This window comes from Ctenocephalides felis, unplaced genomic scaffold, assembly GCF_003426905.1.
Source record: "Ctenocephalides felis isolate EL2017-DRISC unplaced genomic scaffold, ASM342690v1 CF-g0.4_SCAFFOLD_01604, whole genome shotgun sequence".
Classification (NCBI taxonomy): domain Eukaryota; kingdom Metazoa; phylum Arthropoda; class Insecta; order Siphonaptera; family Pulicidae; genus Ctenocephalides; species Ctenocephalides felis.
In genome coordinates, this window is record NW_020537758.1 from 56,196,129 (window position 1) to 56,214,146 (window position 18,018).

Sequence of the window (18,018 nt, forward strand, 5' to 3'; positions counted from 1 at the left end):
AGCTATATTTCCACATATAGGTGCACGTGATTTATACATTTCCATAACATTATCGAATTTATTCGACGACGTCGAATCTCGTGGAAATAAAAATTCGATTTATATTATCATTTCTTTTATTTCAAATCTTCCATTTTTTTCTCTCGCACATCTTCCTTTCCTGATAATGTTTCGTATTAGCGTGGTACAGCTGGCGGTTCGGCGGGTGTTATGAATTATAACTCGCTTCTCTGTCAGGACTTTTGATTTGACTTTCATTTCCAGGCTTATGTATTGAATATATATTATGTTCTGCAATGTAGTTGGATTTGTTTTTGATGGAACTCATATTTGAAGAATAGAGTTGCATGCTTTGTTTAAAACAATTTTAGTATTCGATGTGTAAAGTTCTGCAACTTTCTGATTTTTTACAGTAATATTCCGAACAGGTGAAATTAAAATATCAAGTTGTGTAAATTTAATTTTTCATGATTTTCCACTTTTAAAAAATATATTTTATGGCGCTCTTTTTATTTAGTTTTAATATCATTATCAAAATGTACATCTACTTACATATGCAGAATAATCGAAGGATTAGATTTATTGTTTGCGTAGTTATGGTTAATTGTTTAATGGTAATGACTAATTTTTCAATTCAATATTATGAAAAATAAGTCTCACACTTTATACGTGAGTTCTTGATAATAATTTATATAGGTATAATTACTATAAATATTTATTAAAGAAGGGAGAGTACGAGGACTAATATTACGTAATTTTTTCACAATGAGTTTAAATAATAATATTGAACATTTTTAATAATAAATATCAATAAAAGGGTACCATAGGTCCAATTTGATTTTGAGCAATTATATTGTAAAAACCAAACCAATTTTATCACAAGACCACAACAAATAACACATATCAATCAAAGCAATATCTGACTATGTTCAGTAAAACTGTCAGTTAATTCATCATTGTAGAAATATGTTTTTTGCAGTTTTTCAAAAAAATTTCAACTGGTCTTTTTTAATTTATCGTTGGGGTAAAATGGGATGACCAGAAGGCAAACAGGTCCAATCACTTATTTCTAATTTAAAAAATAATTACAAAATGATAGCTAGGTTCTTTAATCAATGCAAAATATAAATTTCATAGGGACATTTTCTACAGAAATAACACTGAATACGAATATACAATCAAAGGATGTATGGTCCTTGTAAAAAATACGCTCATGAAATGTGTTTCAAACAGAAACATTGTAATAATTGTATTTCTAAAAACAATGAGTCTGATTATTATAATTGAAACAGATATGCATACCAAAGCAACATTTATAAATGTAGTAAAAGTTTATATAAATTTTGATTTATTATGTTTAACAATATATACATAAATTATATTTTTCAAGTTTGTTGTTCAACCAAAAAAATTCTGCCTCGTAATAATGAAATAATATTATTCACTTAAACACTTCGTAAAATTGAAAATAAAATAGTGTTTTTTTTTACCTTTCAGCTGCTCATACCCCGTGTATGAAGTAAAATGTTCCAAATGACCAATTTTAGAGAATTAGCAGCAAAACGTAATTCTAAAACAATAGGAATTACCTGGGAATTTTACACAACATAGTTATTAGTTATTATGTAACCAATAACCACAACATAGTTATTATTATGTTATTCAACAAGATTTCATTGATTCTAAATATAGTTTCAAGTATACTATTGCTGCACTTTTTGACTTTTTGACACACTCTCTAATCTCAAAAAAGAATTCAAACGAAATTTCGTTCCCAATTTCACATGTTTGGTACGTTCGAAACCTGGCACCCCGTTCGGCGCACAAAGGCGCGTTATCGAAAAGCGTGTACGTACGCATTGTAATTTGTTACTTTGTTGTGCCTTTCGTATTTCTTTTATCGTTTTTACACGTGTTGATATGGCTCTTTTTGAACGTGATTCGAGCCGTTCTCTACAATCGATAACAAACAGGCGCAGTCCATTGCCGGTTACGTCACGAACACTTGCCAAGTCCCAAACACATGCGGCACACGCGAAGGATCAAAGAGTTACTGAGCCCAAACATGCCATCACTTATTAAAATCAGCATTACAGCTTTCATTATTTTTGAATCTCGTTATCAGTCTGAACGCTCTTTTCCGGGTAGTTTGTACGTGTAACGTCAAGTATGCTATTGTAGTTGACAGTTGACAATCATCAGCTGATTCTGCACACGCTACATAAATAAATTTTATTCTAATTATTATTATCGTTATTATTTGATCGACATCCTTAAAATTGCTCATTGAGCACAGATCAAAACAACTCTTTCGAATATATAAAACTACAATCATACAAATGCCAATGTAGATGTAGTGGTACTTTAACTTAAGGCAGGTTGTATAAAGTTCCCGACAAGTGTGATTGATCGGATTAAACAATAAAAATTGAAATCTCGTAACTTCCAGTTATCAGAATTATATCGACGGAATTTGCATCTGCTTAGTCCGAAAATAACTTTTTTGCCTTTCACTAAAAATATATCCAATCCAATCGTAAAATTTAAAAAAAACTAGAGAAGAAATTATCATTGTAGGGTAAGTACGGACAAAATGACACCGTTCTGTTTCTTAAAGATATTTAATTATTTAATTATGTTATAAACAGTATCAATCGTTTTTACTCATTTTTGGTTGATTGGCTTTAGTAAGATTTGGTATTACCTAAGTGGGAACTATATCATCATAAAATATGCAACCTATTACAAAAACCATTTTATCCAAATAGTAGGATCAAAATGGCATAGGTTAAGGGCATACTGAGATTTTTTTTTTAATTTTATTTTCAATAGCAATCAGAATACATGACAATTCTATTAGCTATTTGATAAATATTACTTTGATATTTAGACAATCACTTCAATAAGTGATTCTACTATTTTGTTCACATACAGTTATAATAATTCTAAGGGTCCTCCATATTATCTTTGGGCAGCTCCTTTTTCAGTCTTCTTGATGTTGGTGTCTCAAGAAGCTGAGTGACCATAAAGTTTGTATGATGGTCTAGTTTATGAAAATGGTTGAAACTGTTGACTTGTATAATTCTGTTTATAAATTCAATATGAAGATCGTCGTGTAAGGTTTTATTGCTCACAAACCATGGAGCATCAGTGATCTGCCTTAATAATTTCGATTGGGCACGTTGCATTAGCACTGTGTTGGATTTGCTAGCATGGCCCCACAATTCTATGCCATAAGTCCATATTGGTTTTATTACTACCTTGTGAATCAGAAGTTTATTGTCAATGATAGAATTGACCTGCACCCCAAGGCATACTGAGATGCTAATTTTTAATAAAACAGTTCATAAATAAATCGTTTCGTCCTCTTTGCTACATTAGAACTTAAAGCATGGACCCAATGGGTACAAATTATGCATAGTAACCAGTCTACGCAGGGCTCAGAACGAAAAAAGAGGGTTTTGCATCAAATGCAAACCTCTTCTTTTTACTGGTGGATGTTTTAGTATATTTTTAACACTTATTTCTTGCATGCTTGGAGTAGAAGTTAAAGCCCTTGAAAGGTTTTAAATTATTTTCTTGGCCCTGTAGTGCCCGCTAGGCCTCTGCATTTTGTCCATTGTGTAAGTATGTCGTTTTGTACGAAATTGTACAAAAATGAATAATTAATCAAAATTACACTAAATTGATTCAATCTTGTTGATTATTGCAATAGAATTGCTCGAAATCACTAGTGCTGACATAAGTTAATTAAAATAAATGCGAATATCAATAAAAAGGTCCCAAAAAAAAACAAGATAAAGCGTCATCAAAATAAAGTTTTCAAGGCTCGAAATATATTTAAACTGATTCCTGCGACAAGACTGTGAAAATGACGCTCAACATCTGACAGGATTGTTATCGTGACTTTCTTCATGTTAAATATTCATAAAACTAAACGAAACGTAAATAATACTAGCCAACTTTTAAATAGGCCTACTGTGTCATTTTGCACATAAATACCATTTTATCCGTAATTTCTCTACTAAATTTGACTTCAGAATTTTGGAATTCTAAATAAAGCAGCATAAAAATGTGTAAAGTAAAATATAAGAGAAAGAAATATATAAGTAAGAATGTAAAAATATCTTCAAGTGCATTTCATATGGTACACAAAATTGAAGTCGAATGTGCCACTAAATATATTTGGCAAAGCAATTATAGGTCAAAAATCTAAAGGCAAATGGGGTAACAATATTCTTTATATATAAAAGCATCTACATTTTCATATCAGTGAATTTGCATAATAATAATTTTAATCAATAAATGTTCCATCAAGATAAACTCCCTTCAATTTGAGAAACTGAGGAACGGATAATCCGTTAACCATCTAAGATATATTATACCTTCCGTATTGTACGTATGGATAATTTTTACATAAATATAATATAATAGGTTCTCCTTTTGTGTGCACATTTAATTCTGCGAGAACACAATGAGCTGCTCACGCAGGAAGCTCGCCTGGCAATTAATGCGCGTGTACCTGTAAAAGGAATTCTTCACAGAGGGTATTATACATGGAATAGAACAAACAATGTAATAAAATTACTGCATGCATTATACCTCCAACAGAATTAGATTAACAGAACGTAACAAAGTAGCTTAAAGAGCAACATCACACCGGATCATTACCGACTTTATAAAATCTATTGCTTCATTTGAAATTTTGTAGTTACCCATTATTATAATTACTTTGTAATATTTCATCCACTTGGACCTGGACCAAACTTGATACTAATTTAAGAGCAAATCCATTATTCTGGATTGCTCACACTCAAACAAATTTTGTAATTTTCTGCATGGAACCTAAATATCCCAGTTTAAATTTAAACGAGTGGTGTATGGCATCGTGCCTTAAGGCAAATTGCTGGAACTTCCCGTTCCGTAACGAAATGTTCGAGGAATATTGAATGTTTTCAGATAGATTACTATGAATATTGTAACATTGTCTAATGTTTATAAGAAAGAATTATATAAACTGAATTGCGAAGTTGAAATTATTTGTTTAAAGTATATTAGAACTTTAGTCAGAAATAAAATCTGAATAATTTTCGCCAAAAAAAATTTTCCAAAAAAAATTAATTATTTTGTTAAAACAAACAGAAAGTTCTTCAAATCATTCAAATCGGACGCTTAGTTCCCTCAAAAACTGCAATTTTTTGCACATATAGCTCTGTATCTTTGAAATGGCAGGGCCTGCCTTCGCCAAAAGCTAACAACCACTTCTCCCAATCATTACTAATTGAATGTTTTTAATCATTCAAATCGGATGCTCCGTTCTCTCAAAAACTCGATTTCTATATTTTGCACTCTTTGCTCTTTATCTCTGTAACTGCTGGTCCTGCATTTGCCAAAAACTAATCAGCACATCTCCTTATTAATAGGAATCGAATGTTTTTTGAACCATTCAAATCGATTGATCCGTGCGGCCGAATACGTGACCGAAAAATTGTATCCATACACACACACACACCCACATCTATTTTTTCTGAGGTATGCCAAAATCTTCGATTTTTGGACGATTACAATAACTTACCCTACGGGAAGTTAATAGTGGTGTACACGTATAGCATCGAGCCTTGAAAACTTTAGAATATTTTGAACTTCGCGCCGCGGTAAATTGCGTAAAGACTAAATATGAAAGCGCGTAGGCGCCGCGTCGCAGTCTAACGGATAAATATTGGTACGAAACTCATAGATATGTTAACAATTTTTTTTTCTAATTATATTATTAAATCTCTATAAAATATCTGATAGTTTGATGTTGATGTGTTTGATAATCATTTTCGATCGTCAAATAGCATTTTTGGATACTTTTTTTATTGGATCTTCGAAACAGCTGAACCTGCCTTGCCGAAAATTTAATAGGTTTTTGAAATCATTCAAATCTGAATATTTCTGATAAAAACCAGATCAAAGTTATATGCAGTGTTGGCTTAAAATAGTTTTATACGAGCGTTATGACGCATGGAGGCATGGGTGAAGGAAATAGGTAAAATGCTGGCAACATGGATATCAATTATAAGTTTTTCTTTCTGGAAAGTTTTGGCTATTTTTAAGTTTACGGAAAACTATTGTATTAAAACTTAAAACAATACAGTGTTTTTGTAATAATAATGCAATGAAAATACAGAATACAAATATATAAAAAAGAGTGCGCGTAAGGTTCACACGCGATTGAATTAAAAATTATTTGCTACTGTACAAGATGACATTTAAGTAAAAATAAATACACCATACAACAATTACTAACAATACAAATTATTAGTAATATGGTAATACTCGTGGTGCACATATTTATCAGTGTCAACCATTATACACATGTATATAATGTTAAATTATAAATTATATATTTATAATAGCATTAAAAATATGTATAATATTTAAAAAGAATAATGTAATTAAAGGCATACTTCAAATATGACATGATCGGTGTGTCATTGTAATAACCATTTGTAAATGAACCTTCATTAAAGAAATGAAGTAATTGCTGATTAATAACTTCTATAATATTCGTTCACATAGTAGATTATTTTAAACAACGCCTAAACCAATATTGTTTTCGCAACTTTACTCATCACGTAATAATTGTGTTTGAAGAACTTTATGTAAATAAAATTAACATACATTCATTGACTGATGGCATTTTTTTTACTTTTTTCTGGCGATATAGTCTCATTCTTTGAACAGCTATAATATCTGTTTTGCCTAAAAATATTTTCCATCTCAATAACTTCAAAGATATATAGAAACTACGAATAATATAGAAATTATTTCAAAAATTTCTAATGTTTCATACAAGCCGCAAGTGCTGCATTTGTGTTATTATTTTCATTATAATTATTTGCGAGGGACACGGTAAAATATTGTTCTGATTCAGGCATTTTTCATTGGATCAAGATTTGTACTACGATGTAATTTTAAAATGTTTATTTATCTATGCCGATTTCCTTGTTGATATCGGTACACATACAACGACAGATCTCTATTCACGCGACGTCTAATCACAATCGACACGTATAGAAATGATATCATCGTGAGCGAATAACGAATCATTGGCACTCGACTCTTATCTTATCTTATCTGCCGAAATGCACTTCCGTTGCATTTGTGCGGATTTACACCTTAGTCGCTTTAAAGAAGTTTTACTTCTAAATAAATTCAATTTTATATTCATTATTATATTACGTTAAATAATTATATAAGTGTTGAGATCAAAATTGACATGTTCAAAACTTTGCAAACTGTCCTTTCACAAATCGTCGAACTTCACAAAATTATTATTATGTCAGCGAAGAAGTTCAAAAGTAATTTATCCATCATGACATTTTTATTGCTTCTTATTGTTCTAATAGAGTGTGGCATTCGCTTAAGAAGTTCGCATGACCAAGTACCTTCTATCACATGAACACGAATGCTTGCCTGATCGTAATGACTTTGTTACTACAACTCAAATAATAAGTGTATGGAGTGCCTGCTTTTGAGTTAAAAAACCTCAAGAAAAATACGAAGGAAATTGCATAAATATTTTTAACCTCGGAGAGACGATACACACGATACAGTGATATTCGCAAAAAACGCGTTCTAGAGCGAAGTTTGATTGCAAGAAAATGGAAATAAACTTTATACCACCCCCGTTGCGGTTCAAATAAGATTATTTCCGTATGCTAAGGTATTAGTTCAGTAATAGCATGATGCTTTAGTATAAAAAGAAAATGAGGTGAATGTTGAAAATAACTTGTTATGCACCGTTTAAGTTTCATGTAACAAGAAATATAATTTACATTGCAATATTTCATAATGCAAGAAAAATACAGTAGAATTATAAAATAGTTTCGATATAATAATAAAAAAATAATAAAATAAAATAATATTCAATGGCAAACCATGTGAACAGAAGTTAATTATCTATGTACGAATAAATAATTTAAATGTTGCATGTGATTACGTTGATCTGTTTGTCATCTGTCACTATTTTTTGTTAGTTTTTATTTTAATTTTCAACTTTCCTTGTGAGAAAAATTATAGTAATCGCAAAAAAATTTAAAATGAAATTTTTTGCATATCTTTACGTTTCAAGACTTCCTGAACATTTTGGCATACTTTAGATTAGAAAATATGGATGAATATGGTGTGTGTGTTTAGATTAGAAAATATGGATGAATATGGCAAACGATCTCGACAGGTTTTGAAAGAACGGAGCATCTGATTTGAATGATCAAAAAAAACATTCAATTCGTATTGAAGAGGAGACGAGCTCATTAGTTGTTAGCAAAGGTAGGTCCATCTGCTTCAAAGCTATGGGAAGAAGATTTAAAGATTAAAAGAGAGAACGGAGCATACGATTAGGATGATTCAAATACAATTTATTTATATTGATGGAATGTTAGAAATAACTTGAGAAAAATTATAGTAATCGCAAAAAAATTCGTTTCATGACCTCCTGAACATTTTGACATACTTTAGATTAGAAAATGTGTACATGTGTATGTTTGGATACAATTTTTCGTCCACGATCTCGACGGAGTATCTGATTTGAATGATTAAAAAAACATTCAATTCGTATTGACGAGGAGACGAGCTTGTTAGTTTTTAGCAAAGGTAGGTACAGTTGCTTCAAAACTATGGGACAAAGATTTACAAAAAACTGCAGTTGTTGAGAGAACGGAGCATCCGATTAGGATGATTCAAAAACAATTTATTTATATTGATGGAATGAATAACATTTTTGGGTCTAGTGGTTTCAGAGACACATAGAAAAAAGTTCCAAAAATTTACAAATACATACATACATAAACATATCAAATTATCAGATTAGTATAGATGTTAATAATATATATAATCCTAAAAAATTTATATATAATACTAAAAAAAACTATTAACGTTTTTTTAAATCTTTCAAAATTTCAATAAAATACAAAATTCTCAAAAGTCACAATTTTAAATGTTATATAACAATTTAAGTCGTTTTTTTTTAAATTCTCAAAATTTCAATAAAATACAAAATTTAAAAAATGATTCAGATTTTTAATTCTCAAAAATTTATAATTTTTAAAAAAATTCTTAAATCTACTTATATATTTGGAACAAATAATTATTATATTGCAATTCTAATTTGTATTTTGTTCTGATCAATTCCTATTAGAACTCTTAAGAAGAGATTAGTTCAATATTAATCACTCATTTCGGTTTATAAATGATAATATTTTTTCAATATCGTACATGTGTGATTATAGTTTAAATGAATCTAGTCGTTTAAAAAATTACTTGAAAGTATCGAAGAATGAAACTTCCGAAAATTGACATTATGGAAATTCTAATTTGAATTTAAGCTAAAACTTGGTTGCATAAACATGATTTAACTACGGATATATTAATATTTATAACCTGATCTTTTCTTGTACCATTGATATACGAGTCACACAATTGCGTCGGGTTTGACTGCAATTTATAAAGTTGTACACAGTTTATAAATTAAGACATTAAAGATAATGTTCATGATAAGATGTTATAAATATTGTTCATATTTTATGATTAATTTCAAAACTCTTTATTTATTTTAGATTTGTTTACATATTACAATAGTTGTATGTTATATGTGATATTTTTAATTATACACCTGCCTTACGGCATTATTACAATTTATTATGAAAATTTTATATATTATATATATATATATTAGGTTTTAGGTCTATTTGCTTAAATTGATGCACTTATTTGGGTTAGTATGAAAATAGCTTAAAAAACATACTCCATTGAGTTAGTATTTCTCAAAACTAGTTAACAAATTATGTACATTCTTAAAACTTAATAGAATAAAATGATAACAGTGACGAATAAAGACTTATACTTATTAGTATATTTGAAGAAAATTTTAACTTGCTTGTGATATATTCTTAATTGTTAAATTTTCACTCGTTTCACAGTTGTTTAAAAATTTGGTATTTAGGATTGTTATAAATTCTGATATAAGTCGAATATTGGCTTCTTTACGTAATATTTTGTTAGAGTAATATTTATTTGTATTTTCATTAAAAAAATTATTTTGTTCATATTTTGTTTGTTTCACAACAGTTCATAGATGTTACTCCCTAATTGTTGTTCAACAATTGAGAAAAATGTGTTGTCTGAAAATCGAGTATGTTAAGTTACAAATTTTTATGTAGACAACTTTAATTATTTTAAAATTTTTTTTAATAATTTTAGTGATATAATATTTTATTTGAAATGTATCGTCGTATGAAATGGATCATAAATTACTATATGTACTATTGGAGATCAAGTAGGTCTATATTTCATTATGATAGTATTTTTTATGCTACAAATACTAAAAAAATATTTTTCACATATATTTGCGTACATGAAAATATTTTTCGTATTATGAAAACGTAAATTAAAACAAAAAGCGTTGATAGTTTTTAAAACTTATGCGTGAACTCCTGAATAAAAATATTAATAATAATTTTTCTTAATTGGAAAAATTATACATTATATAAAAACTATTTTACAAAATAACCACCAAATAGCCGTGTTAATTTATATTTTTATACAGGTGCACAAAAATAATTGTATTCTATGATATTCGCTGGCTCTAACAAGCACAGTCCTTTTGTGGAGTGTTATATTTTTTACCGCTTTCATTATCTCCTTCGTGAATGTACAACTTTTGCATTAATGGTCATATTCTCATTATTTATAATAAAGATAGTGCTCAAATAGCTTTTTAGTTCATTTAATTTTTTTACCTCTAGTCAGTCGGTGTATTCTGCGAGAAAAAAGGTATGAAATCGCCATTGTACGCGTATGGCAATTAGTAAATGGTGCAAAAAGTTGTGATTAGTTGCTCTTATATGACATGTCATACAATTTAACTAGAGTTTCTCGCTTCTGCTAGATAATTAATATCTGTACAAAGTTTTGTCCAAATGAACAAAAAATTAAATTAGGAGAGACTAACGTATTACCCATTGGAGAGGAGATTGATAGCTAGTATTTTAGTGATTAATGAATATTACAATTGTATTGAACTTTGTAGTATATTCATAGTGTTTTAGTGAAATTTTACTTTACTACACCATAAAAAATTAAATACTTAGTTGACTCGCATTCTATATATTAATGCATAGAAATAGAACAAAAGTCAAATCTTACAAAATCACTATTTTGCGCATTTATTATGCGTAACTAAACTTGCTGAGGCATATGCTATTCTAACTAGTAAAAGTCTGAAAAATGGTTTATATTTGTGTATAAATATAAACAGAAAAATGGTAGTTCAACATATCACCTAAACAATTTCACTATAGACCTCATTTCGAAGTAGAGATAATTGTTGTAGATCATAAATCTTGAATATTAATTAATTAATTTAGTACCATTAGAAAAAGTTTATGTTCTAACACATAGTATTTAATTGAGGACAATAAAATTCAAAACAATCACTGTTGATTTCAAAGAAACAGTTTCAGAATCTTGTGGAATAATTTCTGGTTAAATCCGATTAAGCCGTTTCTTAGTAGATAACAGTTTTCTCACAATTTCAATTATTCATAGTTTTTAATTTTGACAACTTGAGTAGTTTCTTAACTACCAAAATCAGAAACAAAAGTCAAAGTTTTTACAAATGCAAGATTTTTTGTCCACGTTTTAGCCTAAAATCTTGAATAGATTTTTAAAATGGAAAAGCCGCTAAAATTTAATTAAGCTTCTTCGTAATGATTTTTTTTGACGATAGAGGTTATAGTCTTGAAAAATATAAATACGATAAGTAGTTTTTTGACCTTTGGTCGACTTATTTTCAAAAATGACTGAACCGATTTTGATAATGTAAAAGTCATTCGACAGTACTCCATAAGCACTGCAGATTTTTGAACCGATTTTGTAAACTCAAAAACTATTCGAGATATTATTTGGGAATCGTGTAAATAGCTTGTGGCAAAAATCGGTAGATTTGCTTCTTTGTAATTGATTGTTAAAAACCAGATTTTTTTCTCAGTTTTAATGAAACCTTGTATGGCGATAGAGTTCCTGTTCCTATTGAAAATTTTGATTATTCGACCGCGCCCTAAGAAAATACTATGCGAATGTATGTGTATTGCTTGGAATATTTATCCAAATTGGATAATTAGCTTCTAACATCATAATAATAGTATAGTATTTCGGTATTAATCACTCATAAATTAATATATGTTTTTTTTACTCAATTTCTAGATAACGGCTCGGTCGATATTCACCTAAAACTAATCAGTATCATTCCCAACTAAAAGCTGTTCGAAAGCTTTTTGATTTTTTTAAAATCGATTCGGTAGTATGAGCTTAAATGTGGACAAAATAATTATACATTTTTTCTCAAATTATAAAGAAATGGCTCGGCAGGCTGCCTCACAAAACTGACAAACGATAGTTTCATTGAGATCCATCAAATGGCTTTAAAATTTCTGAAATCGATTCAGGCGTTTTTGAGAAAACGTTGATCAAAGGTCTAATTTTGACAAATGCTTAAAAACGATACTAATTTTTGCAAACATTGAAGAATTTTTTAAATTGAACGACTTGTAGGGCCGTAATATTTCAGTATAATCTATAAGACTATAGTATCTATCGTCAAAAAAAATCATAAAAAAATTTTTAACACTTTCTTACAAGAAAACGGCCCGTCCGATCTTTAACAAAAACTAATCAGCACGATTCCCAACCAATATCTTTCGAAGAGGTTTTTGAATTTTCAAAATAGTTTATAAACCTTTTGCGTATGCTTGCAAAGTACAAAAGTCTAATGAAACTTGCTTTAAGTCAAAATGCGACTTGCAACAGTAAAAATATAGTTTTGATCAATTTTAAATTCTCAATAAGCTTCATAAAATATTGTCCTCATCTAATTATTTGTTCATTGGCGTCCGTATTCAATTGCTCTGACAGTGCATTTCATTTCTAATTGTGCTTTATGATATCCCTCGATTTACTCTCAATTCCGGGCCGCAACTAACTGAACGTACAATGTGCAGCAAATGATTTATGCCCTTTGAATCCTCCATACCATAACTATTCGCGTTGAATAATACTAGAAACGTTTATGCATTCAATTTTAACTTTGGAGCTCGGAGCCGCACATACTTGTATTCCGAATGCCTATGCGGGCTGATATTAGCTAGAGCTATAGCTATAGCTAGCTCCCAGGAACTGTTGCAAATGCGTTGGGATGCTATAAATTCGTAGGAAAACTTTTGTGATTGCTACTGCTGATATTGGAGCGCAGTTAGTTCATCTTTGAATTTGTTTTGTTATGTAGTACTTGATATTGAAACTGTGATTTAAATCATGAAATCCACTGTTCATTTTTTTTTAAAATACCGGTGATTAGATGGATAGATGTAATACTCCTCTATCAAACCAAGTAAAAATAATTTCACAGCACAAATGATAATTGTTTATCATTTCATAATTAATCATTTTCTAGAAAAAGTGCAGTGTTGCAAGTTACTTCGTGTTGGGGCTAGTTGCAAGTAATAACGGCTTAAGATTGACAAAAAATTCCTTTGATAATTTATTCTTCACTTATTTTAAAAAAAAATATTTTCTTTCTAAGTAATTCTTTACTTTAAGCAAACTATAACACAAGTCCACAAAAAAAGAGTTCACACGCGATTGAAGTAAAACTTTTCTGTTTTCACATGATGGCATTTCAATTGTAAACAAATACATTATATAACAATTTTGATGGTTTATTAGTAATATGGTAACACTTGTGATGATCACATTTTTTAGTGTCAACCAATATACACCTTTATGTAATAATAAATTATAAATTATATATTTATAATAGCATTAAAAATATTTATAATATTTTAAATACTGAAAATAATAATGTAACTAAAGTTATACTTCAAATATGAAATGATCGGTTTGTCATTGTAATAAGCATTTAGAACTTTCATTAGAGAAATGAAGTAATTGCTGATTAACTAATTCTATAATATTCATTCACACAGTGGATTATGTAAAACAACGCCTAAAGAAACATTGTATTCACAATTTCTCTCATCATGTAATAATTGTGTTTGAAGAACTTCATATAATTGGAATTGACATACATTCATTGACTGGTTGTATTTTTTTTACTTTTTCGCTGGCGATATAACCTCATTCTTTGAGCAGGTATAGTACTAGTCTTGCCTATAAAAAAAATTTATTTTAGTTTCAAAATCTCAAATAATACAAATTATTTCAATAAACTTACGTTTCTTACACGGCACAGATTTTTTATTTGTTTTATTATTTGCACTATAATTATTTATAGGGGACGGGATAAAATATTATTCCGATATATATTTTCCCAATTTTAACTTTAAATTCGTGTTCAGCGGTAAAAACTACATTGAAAAACATATATGCCGCACACTCAATATAGGCAATGTTTGTGTAAACCTGTGTAATTAATAAAAATAAAATATCTAATGTCTCCCGTAATATTTTTTTTACTATAAATCAACTTAAACTACAATTAATATGATAATACAAATACAAATTATAGTCTATAAAATTATCTAAAATATAGTCTTCTGTGACATAAATTACATTTGCAGACATCTTGCAAACTATAATTTTCGCCTAGTATTCTTCACATGTATCTATCGATATATATATAATTTTGTATGTTATAACTAGCCTCAAGGTTTAGTTTTAACTAATCCTATGTGTGATGTTTATACGTTAATAAAGAAAATTATTTAAACAATTTAGCAATTACAAAAATTGTTGCAAATTGATATATTTGGAACGCAACAAGACATATACAATTTAGAATCAGTCGCTAATAACAACGCAAGCCGAAATGTTATGATAGATCAATTTTGTACTACCTGTCAAAAATGACGAACCTGCGCAGTTCTGATTATTTCACCAGCTCGCGGAACAGAAGCAATTTTTTTTATTATTGTTTTCAATAGAAATCAGAACACACACTTTTACATACAAATTAATCTAATAAATATTACATTGATATTAGAGAATCACTTCAATAAATGATTCTACTATTCTGTTCATATAAATTTATGATAGTTCTAAGGGTCCTCCATTTGGGCAGCTTCTTCTTCAGTCTTCTTGAAGTTGGTAGCCATAATAGCATTATGTAGGACAGCTTAAATGTCCAACCGAAACAAAAATTTTAATATTGTTCAAGTCAACATTTCATTAGAAAACACCTGTTACTGGTTATTCTCGAAGATAGCCTCTAGCTTCCCTATATAATAGCAGTCTTATTTCGCACGGCATGTATTCATTCGTATATAGTTTCCTTTTTATTGTGTATGGTTTTATCTGTGGCACTAAATTGCTCAAATATTTATTAATTTTGCTTACTATCTTACGATATTAATATTTATATTTTGCAAAAATATCTAATTATTATTGTCTTTCCAGTAAGCGTTGTCGCAGTAGATGCCGTACTAGGGCGAACAGCTACTCTGCCATGTGACATCCAACCTGACGGACGCGAAGACCGATTATATATGGTTCTTTGGTTTCGCGAAAAACAAGGAAAGCCTTTATACAGGTATATGTAAAAAATACTTATTCATTCTGGAATAATACTCCTAATATCTCTGACATCAACGCTATCATTAGTGGCTGAATCAGCCTTAAAACAAACGCAGCTGTTATATTTCAAAATAATAAGGGTTGACGCAAACTCTCTCTAGCATTTTACATACTAACTTTATGAAAATCCTTAATGAAGACCTTTATTAAATACCACATAATATGTTGCTCGACTCATATTTGAAAAAAAATATTAAAGGCATGCGTAAAGTCAAAAGAATTACGCTTCATAAAAATGAAGGTATAAAAAAATATTTCCAGAGGTAAATGCATAATAAAATATTACAAGTAATATGTTACGCGAAAAAACGCTGCAGAGAATCCCTTAGTCTTTGCTAAGAGATTATTCAGAACATTCCTCTTTTAATCAAAATACTAATGAATACGCAAATATCAAACAAAATTGAATGAGAGAATAAAGGAGATGAGTGAAAAATGAGGAACAAAAGTATGATCGAGTTCAATTATTATACGTATATTGTTCTTATTATCTATATGCAAATACACTTTAAAATTTTTCCTAAGAAAATCTAGTTGAAGTTGAAATTGTAGGTTTTTACTCATCTAGATTATAAAACTATTTACTCATTTTTGTTTTGTTTCCTGGGTTTATTAAACAAAATGCTTTTGTATAGGGTACTGCGGAGCACAGAGGTCCAGTTTTACATTGAGTATTTATACAGTCTACTAAACCAAATGAATTACATCATAACGCATAACACGTATCATACCAATAACTAACCATGTTCAGTAGAATTTGCAGTCATGCCTAATTATAAAAATATGTTTTTTACTATTTTTCTTGAATTTATCATCTGTCCCTATTTACACCATAGGACAAACTGACTCGACTGGGCCTTGATCATACTGAAAGCACATGTTTCAAAATTGTAAAAATGCCTATATTCAGTGGTTTTAGAAAAATCTGCGATTGTTATTTAGAAGTTGAGTAAAAATGGATTGAATAAAAGTTACTTTTTTAATTTGAATGCACTAAACATTATATTTTCTTAGGGGGTACTACTCAAGCAAACTTACCGTATGGGGTAGAGCGGGGATTGGAGGGTAAAAACAATATCTAACTAGTGGGGCGCATGGCATCGTGTCTTAAGGCAAATTGCTGGAACTTCCCGTACCAAAAATTATTATTTTTTTAAAAACGATTATAATTTTTGAAAATTTTTGTCAATACAAGTAAAATGTTTATTAAAATGGACGCTCCGTTCTCTTAAAAACTGAGTTACCATTTTTGGCACTTTTTTTCCCGTATCTTCGGAAAGGCTACACCTGCCTTCGCCAAAAACTAATCAGCACGTCTCCTTATCAATACGAATCTAATGTTTTTTGAATTATTCAAATCGGTTGATCGGTGTTCCCGAAATCGTCGACGAAAATCTGTATCCGCGCACACACACACATACACATACATCCATTTTTTCTAAGGTATGCCAAAATATTCAGAAACCTTTGAAACGTAAAGATATATAAAAATTTTCAATTTCGATTATTTTGCGATTACTATAACTTGCCCTACGGGAAGTTAAAAAAAAAAGAGTAAAGTTGCGATTTTCTTAACAGCAATGTAATTGAAAGCAAAAGGAAAATATATAACCAGCTATCACCTTGGTTCTACGACAAAATTCTAGAACTGTAGTTTTCATTTTGTGAAACCCTTTAAAATTAAAAATAAGACAGTAGATCTGTTTGCTCCCTGGCCGTCCCATCTTACCTCAGCTGTGGGGTAAAAAGGACCAAGTGACAAATTTTTGGAAAACAGAAAAATATGATTTTGACAATGATAAATTAGCTTGGAGTTTTACTGAATATAGAATATAGAGGTAATTGTTTGATATCTGTTTTTTGTTGTGATATAATTGGTTTGGTATTCACAAAATAATTTCTCAAATTCAAATTAGATCGTTGTGTACGCTCTGCCTATTATGCCTTCCTTATACACACGTGTAAAATAGTATAAAAGTGGAACAAGCAAAATATGAAGTATTTAATGAGGTAAATTATAATTCATAAATAAGTCTAAATATTTTACTAAGAAGTTAAAAGTTAAAGACGTTTCCTAATATTTTCCTTCCTCCCTCGTGGATGTTTTGTGAAAAATGATTCAGTATTATGTTTATAAATTAATTCTCAAGATTTATCGCTCACCGTCCCTTACCGAATTATAATTATACAAAAATAACATTTACCACAACTCGCGGCGACTTGATGGATGGCGTGACTGCGCATTATGTCCACGTCGCTTTGGTCGAGGCCCAGGATCGCGATGAGTAAAAAAAACATACAGACGTTTGGCGAAAGATGAAAGATTAGATATTACGGGCGTCTCTCGGGAGCAGGAAGGAGCCCAGCAGAGAACGTAATTAAATA

At 29.7% G+C, this 18,018-nt stretch overlaps 1 protein-coding gene across 1 annotated transcript in view; it reads left to right on the top strand.

Moving 5' to 3' along the window:
- The window catches only part of LOC113373958, a 471,407-nt gene that overhangs the window by 9,421 nt on the left and 443,968 nt on the right, over positions 1 to 18,018 (top strand). The window lies entirely within an intron of this gene.